We start from the raw sequence: 14,278 nt of genomic DNA, 5'->3' as shown, positions 1-14,278 counted from the left end.
ACCATGGGCCAGAGCTACACATGGAACAGAGACACAGTAACGAAAAACAGATTATACTTTTGTTATATTTGGTTCTAATTGACAGGAGAACAATGACAGGCATTTCTCCAGTATTTCATAACTTGCTGAGAAGCAGAACTAATGAGTTTTTCTGGAATCAATAACAGCAGTCAACAGCACTGAGTCCTTTTGGGCATGGTTTTCACACTAACCATGGTAACAGTGTTAAGTGTTTCCATTAATGTAACTCTATGTCACTTACCATACTATGAATTATTTAATGACTTTTCTCAGACATATAATTGCTTTTTAAAATCAGCAGGTGATTTGTAAGATTGTTTGATTCTATTCCTCAGAGCTGGCTTGTCATACCAGCCCAGCTTTGTACTGATGTTAAGAGCACAGGAAGAAATGAACTGGCTAAATGGAGAGGGTAAGTGCTCACACAATGCCCAGACTGGAAACCTAGAGGGATTTCTTAGTAATCTGGTGCTCACAGAGTGCCATAATATAAATGCCCAGTTCAAAGCCAGAGAAACAGCAGCAGGGTTTAGTAACAGGTCCTATGATTGTCTGTTAGCTTCTCATTTTGACTAGTACATAATTTCGTGATGTATTTCTTTATCAATTCCATGGCTTTATCAGCTTTTAGTGACAGTATTTGATTTCTACATAAGTTTCAAAGTTTCAATATAAAATCAGAAGTGTTTTGTCAGACTTGGTTGTCATCCCTCATTCTTTCTTTTCACCTGTACCTGTTTATTTATTGAATTTATTCCACCTACCCTCCAGCTATTAGCTATATATTGTCTCCATAGCAATCCCTCTCTTCAGCACAGAAGCAAAAGAAGAGGCTTGGTAATTGTGGCTTTACATGCAAGGTGTCATTTGAATGCTTTCAGGAGTGCAAACAGCAGGAGATATGGCAATTCTGACACTCTTGGATAGCATCACTGTGTGCATTATTTTTTCTATATTCATGTTTCATCAACCGTTTGCAAATTTTCATTTAACTTTACTTACTTTAACATAGGCTTTGCTCACATTTTATAATCATTAACAATATGAACTTATTACTGGCTGCTTTCCTCATACAATTTTACATTTACACTGAAGATCTTAAGAGGCCTTTACAAATCATGCTTCCCATTATGTAGGGGGAAATCACTTTGTTAAAATCCCAAGATTACAGGTGATTAGGATACTTTCTCCCACAAGCCATTGCCATGTCTTTTCTATCAGTTTGGCTCCTTTTACAACAGACCAGTATTGTTAATATCAAGAAATTTCACTTTTCAGAGCCAACAACAGTTAGTATATACATAGAATCACAGAATCATAGAACAATTAGGGTTGGAAAGGACCTTAAGATCATCTAGTTCCAAATCCCCTGCCATGGGCAGGGACACCTCACACTAGACCATGTCACCCAAGGCTCTGTCCAACCTGGCCTTGAACACTGCCAGGGATGGAGCATTTACAGCTTCCCTGGGCAACCCATTCCAGTGTCTCACCACCCTCACAGTAAAGAATTTCCTCCTTATATCCAATCTAAACTTCCCCTGTTTAAGCTTTAACCCATTTTCCGCTGTCCTATCACTACAGTCCCTGATGAAGAGTCCCTCTCCAGCATCCCTGTAGGCCCCCTTCAGATACTGGAAGGCTGCTATGAGGTCTTTTTTATTTTGCATTATTATCTACAGAATTAATTAAGTGTGGATGATTCTGGGTAGGCAGACATAAAATTGATAGGAAAAGTGGTTATATAAATGTAACTACCCTTAAACTAATAAATGCAACTATTTTTTTTTCTTTTTTCCTTTTAATATGGAAAAAAGCAAGCTATGTCCCGCAAAAGGTCAGTGAAGTATAATGTTTTCCTAGTAAAAAAAGACACCCAGGAAATTTAGGTGGAGGTTTATGACTCAAAGTGAATTTCAGGCAGCATTGTGATACCTAGAATCATAGAATCACATTATGGTCTGGGTTGAAAAGGACCTTAAGATCATCCAGTTCCAACCCCACTGCCATGGTCAGGGACATCTCACACTAGACCATGTCACCCAAGGCTCTGTCCAACCTGGCCTTGAACACTGCCAGGGATGGAGCATTCACAGCTTCCTTGGGCAACCCATTCCAGTGCCTCACCACCCTTACAGTAAAGAACTTCCTCCTGATATCTAACCTGAACTTAATCCTGTTTAAGTTTAAACCCATTACCCCTTGTCCTACCGCTACAGTCCCTGATGAAGAGCCCCTCACTGGCATCCTTTTGAAAAACACAGCAAAGGGTATCGTGTTATTAAATACTATATTTCTCAAGGCTAAACACTGTATTTCTCAAAGGAGGTTCATTCACCCAAACTAAATGAAAAGGTTTAAATATTTGTAAGCTTGCACTTCTGCTTTCCCTTGAGGTGAATAATGCCCACTATCAGATACCCTGTGCAGCAAGGGCATTATTTGAAGTTCACTGCAATTCTTTAAATATTTGTTATAAATTCAGTGGGATCAAGATAAGGGTCTAAATAAGATATCTACATACTTTATGTTGGAAAGTACTAGAGTTTGGAGGAAACCTTATTTTTCTCTAAATATCTTTCAGTTTATTCTCATGCAAGTTCCACCCAATTTTATGAGATTTTGGCATAGTATAGTTGGAAAGGTCTTTATTAATCAATAAGTATACTAAATAAGATTAAAGATTAATCTGTCAGGCTTTTGACTATGTGTTGCCAGCCAGGGCTTGAGTGTTCTGTCGCTTCTTTATATGTTTTGGCAATGAACTGATTCAATACTACTTTCACAATGAACACATTTCCTACTATCATGGACCTGTCATTCCACAATTCTCACTGATATACAGAGATGATGTACTGGTTCAAGTACTAACGTTCCACAAAAGATGTAGGTCTACTTATTTATGTTCTTTAATAGTAAGGAAGGCTGCATGAAAGAGTTAAAGCTTAAATCCCTGCATATTTATTGTGTTGGGAGATGCAAGTATTTTGGGATAATTCCCTACCTAGTTAGCCTTTAGAAAAAAAGCTCTGTCAAAACACAGATTCAGATTCAGTCATTTGAATACTTGATCCATAGATTGACAGCATGCATTATGGCAAAAAGAAATAGTAACCAGAACTAGCTAGCCTCGAAGCAGAAAAGACCACATGACATGTAATAGAGGCCTCTTTTTTATGATTTATCATAAAAATCCTGCTTCTTGATAAAATTCACCACTGTAATTCAGTTTATACATATTAAAAGCAGGAACCTAAGGGTAGATATCAAAATATTATTTTCAACACAACTTATAATTCACTTCACTACTATAAAGCATTTTAGTGGATAGAAGAAGGCTTTAGGAGGGAAAAAATATCAAGAGTCAGTAATGAAATATTGTCTTTAGCAACACAAAATCAAGATACCGATATCTGCAACACCAGTTTCTGTAAACAACCCATTATTAGACTCACTTACAAAAAAGTTTCTTCGTTGATGTATTTTTATGTGATTGTCCATTACAGCATTTTGGAATACATACTGGGGAGCATTAGGGCCAGCTACTCTCAAAGAAGGGATAACACAAAAAGATAATTAATTTGAAATTATATTATAATTCCTTTGTTGTAATTAATATTCTTGGTCTCATCCAGGAAGTAAAAGAGAGAATGTAAGGGGAGACCATGATTTATTGCTTAATATCAGTAGATTTCTCCTCAAGCTACAGTGAAAAAATTATTGGGGAGATAGCAAAGAAGCTTGTGCTTTAGCTCCCTGCAGCTAACTGATATTAGGCTTTATATATATATATATTTATATATATAACACATATATTTATATGTATTATATACAATATATATATATATAAAGCTTTTAGGTGCAATTTTTTTTCTAAATAGAAAGATACATAGATCTATAAAGCCTTTGGCTTTCACAGTATAAATTAAGTACACTGAAATGCCACAATTCCCTTGGAGAGGGTCTTTTTATGAGAGCATGTAGTGACAGGACAAGGGGGAATGGCTTTAAATTGAAAGAGGGTAGATTTAGATTAGACATTAGCAAGAAATCCTTTACTATGAGGGTGGTGAGGCCCTCGAACAGGTTTGCCCAGAGAAGTTGTGGCTGCCCCATCCCTGGCAGTGTTCAAGGCCAGCCTGAATGGGGCTTGAAGCAACATGGTCTAGTGGAAGGTGTCCCTGCCCACGGCAGGGGGCTGGAACTGGACGAGCTTTAGGGTCCCTTCAACCCAAACCATGCCATGATTCTATGATTCTATGAATTCCATTTAGTTTAAGACCTTACTCCCACTGGGAGAAGAGAAAATTCACACTACTTCAATGCGGTGTTTACTGATGCAAGTGTATTTTTTTGCAGAAAAGCAGAGGTGGCAGGACACTAGTAGTAGTAAGCTATATTATTTGGATTTGTGAATTCTGGAATTCAGTTGTGTAACTAAATTAGTCTATAGCTATTTTAGAGGTATAGATATTTTAGAGGCATAGCTATTTTAGAGGCACAGTAAACTATTTCTAAATAAAAACACATGCATTTCATATGGATATAGCATATACGATCACTAATCTGTAGATTTATAAACCATTTACAATATATCACAGATGGTTTTGCAAATAGGCGTGTCAAAGCTTGAAGACCTCCCAGATTCCTTATTTCAGCCTTTTCCAGTCTTTCCATTAGCATTTAGTTTTTGGACTACAAATAAATATTTATAAATTTAAATATTATCAATTACAAATTGATCAGCATACTGAAAATTGAGGCTTTTTTGTCTGTTTTTTTGTGTTGTTTTTTTTCTCCTTTTGGTTTCAAATCTGTTAAATGTGATTCACATTTTGCACAATGCTGAACATTTCTGTGTTGGCTGATCATGATCCATCTGCATTATGTAACTGTCAAAAGCCTGTCTTGGCCTTGGATCATGTTGAAAGCAACTATTGTACAGAGGGTCATTTGCCATTTTTATGTAATTGTCCAGAGAATGTCCTAGTTCACATTTAAATGACTCCGTGATACAAAATTTCTCCCAGCATTCAGTCAGGGTTTTGTCTTGCTCTGAATAGATCCTATTAAAAAACGGAAATGTATGAATAGAGAGATACCCCACTGCCTGCTTCAACCCACTAAAAGCTATAACATGCTTGTGAATAAACAATATATATACATATATTAAGAGGAAGTCAAAATGAAAAGGTTTGGTCTGAAAAATAACATTTAGGTTCAGACAGGTTAGGCTGGTGGGGACAAGTCAATAGTGCAACACCTGTTCCTGAGAATACTGCCATCATACCTTTATTGTTCCTCATCCCTGAAATCTAGGTTGTTTGCTCTTCTATTACAGCCTTAAATGGGGCATAGCAAGCTACGAATGTTCATTATTTCTTGTACTGTAGACAGGACAGAGGGTGTCCAGGTCATACAGACACTTTCAAACTGAGCTGGGGAGCTGTTTCTGCATTTTAGGTGATGCACTGCAGTACACCTGGCCTTATAGTCCTCCTTGAAGCATGGCCTTATAGTCCTCCTTGAAGCATAAAATGTTCCTCCTAGCTCCAAAATTGCCAGCCCCCAACCACTGCACAGTGCGGGCATTCCCAATGTAAAATCAGCTCACTATTAGTGCTGGTCACAGTGTCCTTTGTTTCTGTAATCTCCACGGTCAAGTTACACATTCACATCACATGTTAACCCATGATGCTGTAACTGGAAAGCACTATTTGTTCTCTTCCCAGCTCTCGCTGCCATATTTATCAATTACACATACTATCTTGTTTAGATATCAGACGAGAGACTGAAGAGTCAAACTACTCTGCACAATAATAAAACTACACCAGTGATTTTTTGATCTTCTCTTTTCTGTCAGTCACCAAGATCTGAAACCTTTGTGAGTCAAAATTCAGCACCCAGATCCAGTAAAAGGCTTGGTAAACCTGGTGGACAGACCTGGACTGCATACTTTTGTGCCCACAATTCTTGTTTTCAATGGCTTTTAGGTATTTTTTAATTGGTAACATAAATCAGGCTTTGAACTGTTAACTGTAAAGTCTAGCAGCCATTAGGATAGCAAGGAACTAAAAAGGAGTTCAAAGGAACATGAAAGATGCCAAGTATCTCCATCAGGTTTCATAATGAACTAAAAGGTTACTTTTATTCAAATTATGTAATTCTGTGTCAAAGTTACCCATGTCAAGTCACACAGCTTTAGTTTAACGAAGGGACAATCACACCGTTTAGAGAATCAGCTTTGGTTGTTGATCTTCCGCAAGATCACATTGAGGCAATCTGTAATCTCTAATTAGAAGAGATTTGCTATAATTCATTCCTAAATTATTTTATCATTGGTATACTAACATTAATGAAATGTAAAAAAGGATTGTCAAGTTTGATTCTCCATCTATCACTGACCTTTTAATTATGTACTTGTCATTGGAGATAGTCAGCTGTCTCCTCAGTGCTTTGCCTGGCATAAGGTGACTGCTCTGAATCCATGCCTTCATCTTGGTAAAAGACAGATATGCAGCACCTTCTGAAGAGACTGTCCAAGCTGCTGCAAGATGCAGTGCAGCCAGGTTCTTCTGTTGCCGCTCATGTTCCTGCTCCTTTTTATTAGAGAAATCTCCCTGGGCATTTTTATGATGAGTTATACATTGACTGTGGATTTTCAACTTCTCTTTATTGGTGCATCTACACTAGCTCTGTAAGTAGCATTTCAATATTGGTCTCATTAAAACTTCAAGAAGAGATAAAATTGCCTTTTCATACACTTATTCTTTGTTTAGCTATATAAACATCTTTTTTTCTTTTTCCCCCTAAGGGCCCAGCATTACGATGATTCTAGGTTACTCTGTATAACTATCTAGCCTCACCATTACTTAATGTTTTGTTGGCCTGTGAGTCATGTGCAAGATTTATCAGATATGATAGGATAATTAATTCAATGTGATCAAGCACATTGTTGAACAGAACAGAAGTGAGCCCTATTTTCTGCAGAACCCTTCCACAAATCACATCCATTGGTGGAAAATCTGGACATAATATTTACATAAATGTCACAAATGACATATACATATCTATATAAAGATACAGAATTTTATATATATTTTTAAAATCTGCCAGCTCACTTCTCTTAAATCCCCCTAAGGTCTGAATCATGGATAAAGCATATTGCCACATTTTCAATCTGAACCTCATGGAATACTTAATTAAAAATCTTACAGGTTTACATAAAAAAAAAAAAAAATTCATTTTTGGAAAATAAAATTCAGTAAAATATTGATTTTAATTTATTTTATTCTTACCTTGAAATTCATAAGGAAGTTAATTGTGTATCTGTTTTCTGTTATTCTGATGCAGCATGACCAGGCTACAACAGGGTATATCTTGGCAGCAGTATTACAGTGTTATTATCACAAAACTTTTTAAAAAATATTTTTTAAATATCATCTTACTGTTACTGTTTAATAGATAATGCAGTAACACCAGATCTGTTTTTGTAGGAAGAAACTCACTGTAGAAACCTCCTGTTTATACATGAATTAAATATACATCTAAATATCTCCGGAAATTAAAAAGCACAATATAGCCCAGACTTACAACAACTTTGCCTAGCAAAACCAAGGGCTGTCATGCGACTTACTCCTACTTTGCTATAACGCATAAAGGAAGCGTAGATCAATGTGAGAGAGGTCTTACTTAAGATGAAAGAAACCTACCAGATGGGTCAGTTTAGAACTTGGGAGAATGTTGTAAGGTTTTGGGGGGATTTCTTGCTTGTGTTTTGGTTGGGTATTTTTGGTTGTTGTTTCATTTTTGTAAAAAAGCAGTCTTGTTTTGCTCACTATCAATTAGGTTTCTGTCTAACAGTTCAGCCTAAGAGGCTAACTGCCCACTGCTTGCAGGTCTGCCCTGAAACCAGAGCCTCAGGCTGCAGCCCAGCCTAGTTGCCTCCCTGGATAACTGCTGTGACCCTCAGGAAGTGGAAATCCGTGAAATGCAGCTCTTCATTGGCACAGTAATTCTTACCCATCTGCAAAGTAGCTGATAACTCTACTGGCAAGTTTCAGTGCACCCTGAAGCCTCTGAGCTTCCTAGTAGTAATCAGAATGGTGAGCAGGTACCTGACCACATTCCACCTTCATTGGCATGCCCACGGGGAGTGCAGCTCTTTAGCCACACCATAAACCACACTATCATAGAATCATAGAATTGTTAGGGTTGGAAAGGACCTTAAGATCATCTAGTTCCAACCCCCTGACATGGGCAGGGACACCTCACACTAAACCATGTCACCCAAGGCCTCGTCCAACCTGGTCATGAACACTGCCAGGAATGGAGCATTCACAACCTCCCTGGGCAACCTATTCCAGTGCCTCACCACCCTCACAGGAAAGAAGTTCCTCCTTATATCCAATCTAAACTTCCCCTGTTTAAGTTTTAACCCGTTACCCCTTGTCCTGTCACTACAGTCCCTAGTGAAGAGTCCATCCCCAGCATCCCTATAGGCCCCCTTCAGATACTGGAAGGCTGCTATGAGGCCTCCACACAGCCTTCTCTTCTCCAGGATGAACAGCCCCAACTTTCTCAGCCTGTCTTCATATGGGAGGTGCTCCAGTCCCCTGATCATCCTCGTGGCCCTCTTCTGGACTTGTTCCAACAGTTCCATGTCCTTTTTATGTTGAGGACACCAGAACTGCACACAATACTCCAGGTGAGGTCTCACGAGAGCAGAGTAGAAGGGCAGGATCACCTCCTTCGACCTGCTGGTCACGCTCCTTTTGATGCAGCCCAGGATACGGTTGGCTTTCTGGGCTGCGAGCACACACTGAAGCCAGCTCATGTTCATTTTCTCATCAACCAACACCCCCAAGTCCTTCTTCGCAGGGATGCTCTGAATCTCTTCTCTGCCCAACCTGTAGCTGTGCCTGGGATTGCTCCCACCCAGGTGTCAGACCTTGCACTTGCCATGGTTAAACCTCATGAGGTTGGCATCAGCCCACCTCACAAGCGTGTCAAGGTCCCTCTGGATGGCATTCCTTCCCTCCAGTGTATCAACCGAACCACACAGCTTGGTGTCATCGGCAAACTTGCTGAGGGCGCACTCAATCTCGCTGTCCACGTCACCCACAAACATGTGGAACAAGACCAGTCCCAACTCCGATCCCTGAGGGACACCACTCATTACTGGTCTCCAGCCAGACATTGAGCCATTGACCACAACTCTTTGTGTGCGGCCATCCAGCCAGTTCTTTATCCACCGAGTGGTCCATCCATCAAATTGATGTCACTCCAGTTTAGAGACAAGGATGTCGTGTCACAATGTTGAACATTTTACACAAGTCCAGGTAGATGACATCCACTGCTCTACCCCTGTCCATCAGTTCTGTAGCCCCATCATAGAAGGCCACCAAATTGGTCAGGCAGGACTTCCCCTTAGTGAAGCCGTGCTGGTTGTCACCAAGCACCTTGTTTTTCACGTGCCTTAGCATGTCTTCCAGGAGAATCTGCTCCAAGATTTTGCCAGGCACAGAGGTGAGACTGACTGGTCTGTAATTCCCCAGGTCATCCATTTTCCCCTTCTTGAAAATGGGGGTTATATTTCCCTTTTTCTTCAAGGCTTTCTGTCTTGCAGATAATGACACATTCTGTGTGTGTGCACCATACCCTCTTGTACCTCTATCTGTGATCAGCTCCTGACAACTGCAACTGTACTGCATTGCTGTGCTCCAGCTAGAGCAAGGTGCTTGGCTGGACATCACAGCTTGCCTCTGGTATCTCTGACCCTAGCTGGAGTACTTTGCTTTCTCTGGAGTGTCCTACATCTTTTTCTGATGATAATTCTTGTTTGCAACTTGGTCCTGCTAATTTAGGGCATAGCTGGATCTCTGCCTCCCCTGTATGTAACTGCATTTTCAGCTTTTTTAACCAGCGAAGTACCTTGTGGACCACTTAGTACTGCTGAGGCAGGTCAGGAGGCCCTGACCTTGGAGTGAGTTTCTGTTAAAGGTCTAATCATTAAGGCAATGGTCCTTCCTTACAGAGCATTAGCATTCTGCAGTAACAGACTGTACTCAGCCTTTCCTGTTTAAATTCCTGATAGCTTTTTCTCATCTAAACACATTTCCTGTTTTTGTTCCCTTAGACAGCTTTATCCATACATAGTTTCCTTAATCTCAGTTCCTCAAAATTTGGCAGCAAAGGTTCACAACTCAGTTTTATAGTTCTGCCTCAGTTAAGGAAACGCCTGCATCTTCCAAATGCCTCTCATGAGAAAAGCTGAAAACAGCATCTACTTTCTTGGGAATAAAGCCTAGGTATACTAGCCAAAACTCAACATGACGGAATAAACTGCGTAGAGTACTTTGCCAGATTATTCAAGCAGGTGATCTTGTGACAGCAAGGAAGAATTATTTTGGCATATTGGAGAGAAGAACAAATTATACTGTTCAGCAAGGCTTTTATTTCTAGATCTTTTACCCCCTTCTTCAACACTGTGTAATCCAAAGTTACAACTGAGTCTTGCAGATAGTGATGACAGCATTCTTCTTTCCTTACAATGGATCTAGGATTTGGCATTAATAATGTTGACAGTATTTATCTAATACATATTATTTCTATTGCTAACTAGAACATTTTAAAGACAAAATAGTACTAAAAATATTTTTGTGTTGTTTTACAAATAGATTTTATGCCTATTTTAACACTGCATTTTTTAGAAAAAAAAATATTTTATTCTGTTACACAATTGATTCTACAAACTTTATTCAGAGAAAAATAATGTCAGAATCCTCCTCAGGTACATGTGATTTCTTTTTTTATGTGTGAGACTTAAACAGATCAAGAGCATATGCCAGGGCAAAATTTCTTAGCTTTCAAAGGGAAGATTATATTCAAAGTATAATTTATAATACCAGGCACCATTAGACATAGTGTATTATTCATCTAAACACCATAATGTTATTCAATTCACAATGAAAACTGAAAATTAATAACTTGCCACCATTGATTTTCTGTAGTTTGCACCGATACTGAGGAAAGTGAACCAGTCTACTTGAAAAAAAAAACATCAGCCCATTACTACTACAAGCTTTAAGGATACTGAACATGTAGACAAACAACAGAATGATTAACACCACCCAAGCAACTTGGACTAATTTAAGTAAAAGTGAAGCAAATGCCAAGGCAAACAAAAGCGCATTGGAATATAACCAGATATGTGCTGGGTTCACTTGTTCCTATTTGGAAGGTGAAGAATTATAAACTGCTGTTTCCTGAAGTAAAACTATCTGTTTTTCTCTGAGTAATTATTCATTTCATATAAACCAACAAAATACAACCCATGTTGCCGCTGCATTCAGCGAATATCCTGCATATTTATCCACATCTCTGTGATGCCAGGAAGTGTTCTGCTTTTTCTAGTCGATTGAAGGGGAAAGTAGTGAGAAAATTAGTCAATAGACACACAAAATTTGGAAACAGAAATTAACTTAGATGTTACTATTTCAAGGCTTAAACTACGAGTATTTTTACCTTCCTCCCAAGTAATTTAGTATCAGGCTTTAGACAAAAAGGTTATAATGACTTTTCTAACTTACCCAATAAAATCAAAGTTTTTGCACCCCAGTGTGTCACCATGATCTGTCTAACTTTGTAAGAATTTTGACAGATGCTGAGCACGCTGGCTGTAGATCAGGAATGCACTTAAACACATGTATAACTTGAAGCACTTCAGCAGTTCCAAAAGAGAAATTCTGGCTGTACTGAGGTACAGTAAGGGCAAAGTAATAGCAATTGTAGCATTTCCAGTGACTTTGGTCTATCCAGAATTTGAACCATGAACTATGTGGCTTCTAATAAGCTGCTTAAATCTAAGGTTTGTTGGTCTATTTAGGTCAGCTGGTGTAGATAAGAAAAAAACCCACAATCTTCAGGGCACACAAGCCCTTCCTCAGAAGCAACAGAATTTGAAGCTAAGGACAAGCTAAGAGTAAAAGCAAGCACAGATGTTTAGTGTACCTCTGGACTGAATCTGGACCTTGTGTAGCTGAGAATGAACAGGAACACTGAAGATTCAGCATACATGTAAACATAAAATCATGGCAAAGGCCTTCCTTCAAACCTGCTTCATGTTGCTGCTCCATAGCAATCACTGACAGGATTTAGGCAGCTTTATACAGGCAGCTTCAAGACTTTGTTTCTTCTCTGTCTTTTGTAATCAAGAAAATCCTACAGAGTCATAGCAATAAGAGTCCCAAGGTCTGGTATTAAGACTTTTTGCCATCATGCCTGGTGAAGAGAAGGAAAAACCCACTTTGATATGTATTTCAAAGTTATTTTACTTGGTATTTATTGATGAGTACTCACAGTTATTCAACATTCTAAAAGGGAAAGACTACTGCCATGACCATAAACTGTTTGCAAGAATAAAAGGATCATGTATTAAAAAAATATTTTTCATTTACATGTAAATATCATGTACTTTTCATTTGCAAGAAAAAAACCTGTTTATTGGATAACATGGTCATAATCTGATCCATAAAACCAATAGACTTTGACAGCAATTTATTTTAAATTTGCAATTACTGAAAAAATCTCCAACTCTCCATAAGCAATCAGTCCTATTCTTTGTTGATAAGCTTTGTCAGCAAAATGGTTACTGTATTTGTAGTATATTTATAACTAGGAATGAAAAACCACTTGTATTAATACATTATAGAATCTATCACAGTAAGTAATGTTCATATGTGATTTTTAAACGCAGTAAAAGAAAACAGACTATTTGAGGTACCTATTCATAAAAGTTGCCTTTCAGAGTATGTGTGAGACATCTAAAAGTTGTAGTATTTCATTACAGTTACTTTGTGTTCATGTGAGAGGAAATGGTACATTCCCGCAGTAATTTTCATGAATGTCTCAATATAACATCATTGGTAGCTGTTTAAATCACTGTACTTCTACAGATCTTGAATAAAGATGTCTAGCTTAAATGCATTTTTAAAAAGACACCAACTTATGATGACCAAGCATCATAAGATTAAACATTATACTGATGGGCATTTTTGCATATACACTGATGTTTACTTCCTATAATTTGAAATTGAAACAGTCACTACATAAAGATTTAATAAAGCTTTACACAAGTAGAATGATACCTCAATTTGTAAGTTTTGCTGATTTAACAGCTGCACATGAATATATATATTTATGTATATCTAATTATTACTCATATGCAATAACACCTACAAACACACTTAGTGGTTTACAGTGCTGTTTTGTACTTACTGTGAAATAATTTCAACTTCTCCATACTTACAAAGGAACAAAGAACAATATAACTGCACAGACAACATACCAAAGAGGTGCGTATTTCATAATATTACATTTGCCTGTTTTTTCGTGGTTTATTTTATGTATAATTCATTTCTGCTATAGGTATTCTAATTCATTTGCAGCTCAGGGTTAGAACAGACAGTAGATTATGTATTTTCTTTGCTGTAACTATTGAGAATTAAATTTAACAAGATAATTTTCAAAAACATGCAGACCTCACAAAAAGAAATCTGCCTTCAAGAACATTTGCTCTATCATATTTTAGGAGATGACTTATCTACAGTGTTTAGAACACTGAAATCATCAACAGACTCATACAACTTGTTAGAAACCTGATCTTTTGGAAAGGTTAATACAGTATGAATTAAATGTCAAATTCCCCTCTGCCCCCTTGCTGAGCCTTCTCCTAGCAAAATACACGCAGTCCACTTTCAAGGACCTCTGAATTACACTGTATGGGTACACAAAGCTGATTCTCCTCCCATATTAGTGTAATTAGCACTGCCTTCATTAACATTAACAGAATCCTCACTGTGTATTTCAGGGCAGCACTGGGCACTAGGTCATGCATGGCACTCACTGGCTTATACGGCATGTGTCTCCCTCCCAACAGCCCCATCCTCGCACAATATACACCTCAGAATCCCCCAAAGCACTGACAATAGTTACTTAAATCCATGTTAACAAGCACTATAGGTGCTGGTGTGGTGAATTTCTATTTGCTTTGATGTCTACTTACTGGTTTTTTCATTTGTTTAAATTTCAGATAGTGTAACAGAGATTCCTGCGGTTGGTAATAATCTACATATGGTGCCCATGGGACCACAACACAGATGGGAAGCCCCTAGTCTATCTGGAAAAGAAATGGGGGTTGCTAGAACTGTAAAAAAGTCAAGAAGCTGGCTAAAGGCGGAACAGCAATATATAAATA

At 38.2% G+C, this 14,278-nt stretch overlaps 1 long non-coding RNA gene across 2 annotated transcripts; it reads right to left on the bottom strand.

The window, feature by feature from the left end:
* Positions 1-5,547: 5,547 nt before the first annotated feature.
* Positions 5,548-13,412, bottom strand: LOC133276487 (uncharacterized). Of its 2 annotated transcripts, XR_009745888.1 has the most exons (5): positions 13,300-13,412; positions 12,137-12,303; positions 10,495-11,432; positions 6,427-6,716; positions 5,548-6,310 (listed from the first exon to the last, which is right to left on the bottom strand). It is a non-coding gene; the product is annotated as an uncharacterized LOC133276487 (long non-coding RNA). The 2 variants fall into 2 exon arrangements; XR_009745887.1 differs by lacking the exons at positions 12,137-12,303; positions 13,300-13,412 and having other exon boundaries at positions 10,495-11,465.
* Between the last annotated feature and the right edge of the window lie 866 nt (positions 13,413-14,278).

Source organism: Pezoporus flaviventris, unplaced genomic scaffold (assembly GCF_033815535.1).
Source record: "Pezoporus flaviventris isolate CSIRO_AGI_PZ_B2104156 unplaced genomic scaffold, CSIRO_AGI_Pfla_v1 ptg000045l, whole genome shotgun sequence".
NCBI lineage: Eukaryota > Metazoa > Chordata > Aves > Psittaciformes > Psittacidae > Pezoporus > Pezoporus flaviventris.
Note: the sequence above shows the minus strand (reverse complement) of the source record. Positions and strands in the feature narration are given on the sequence as shown.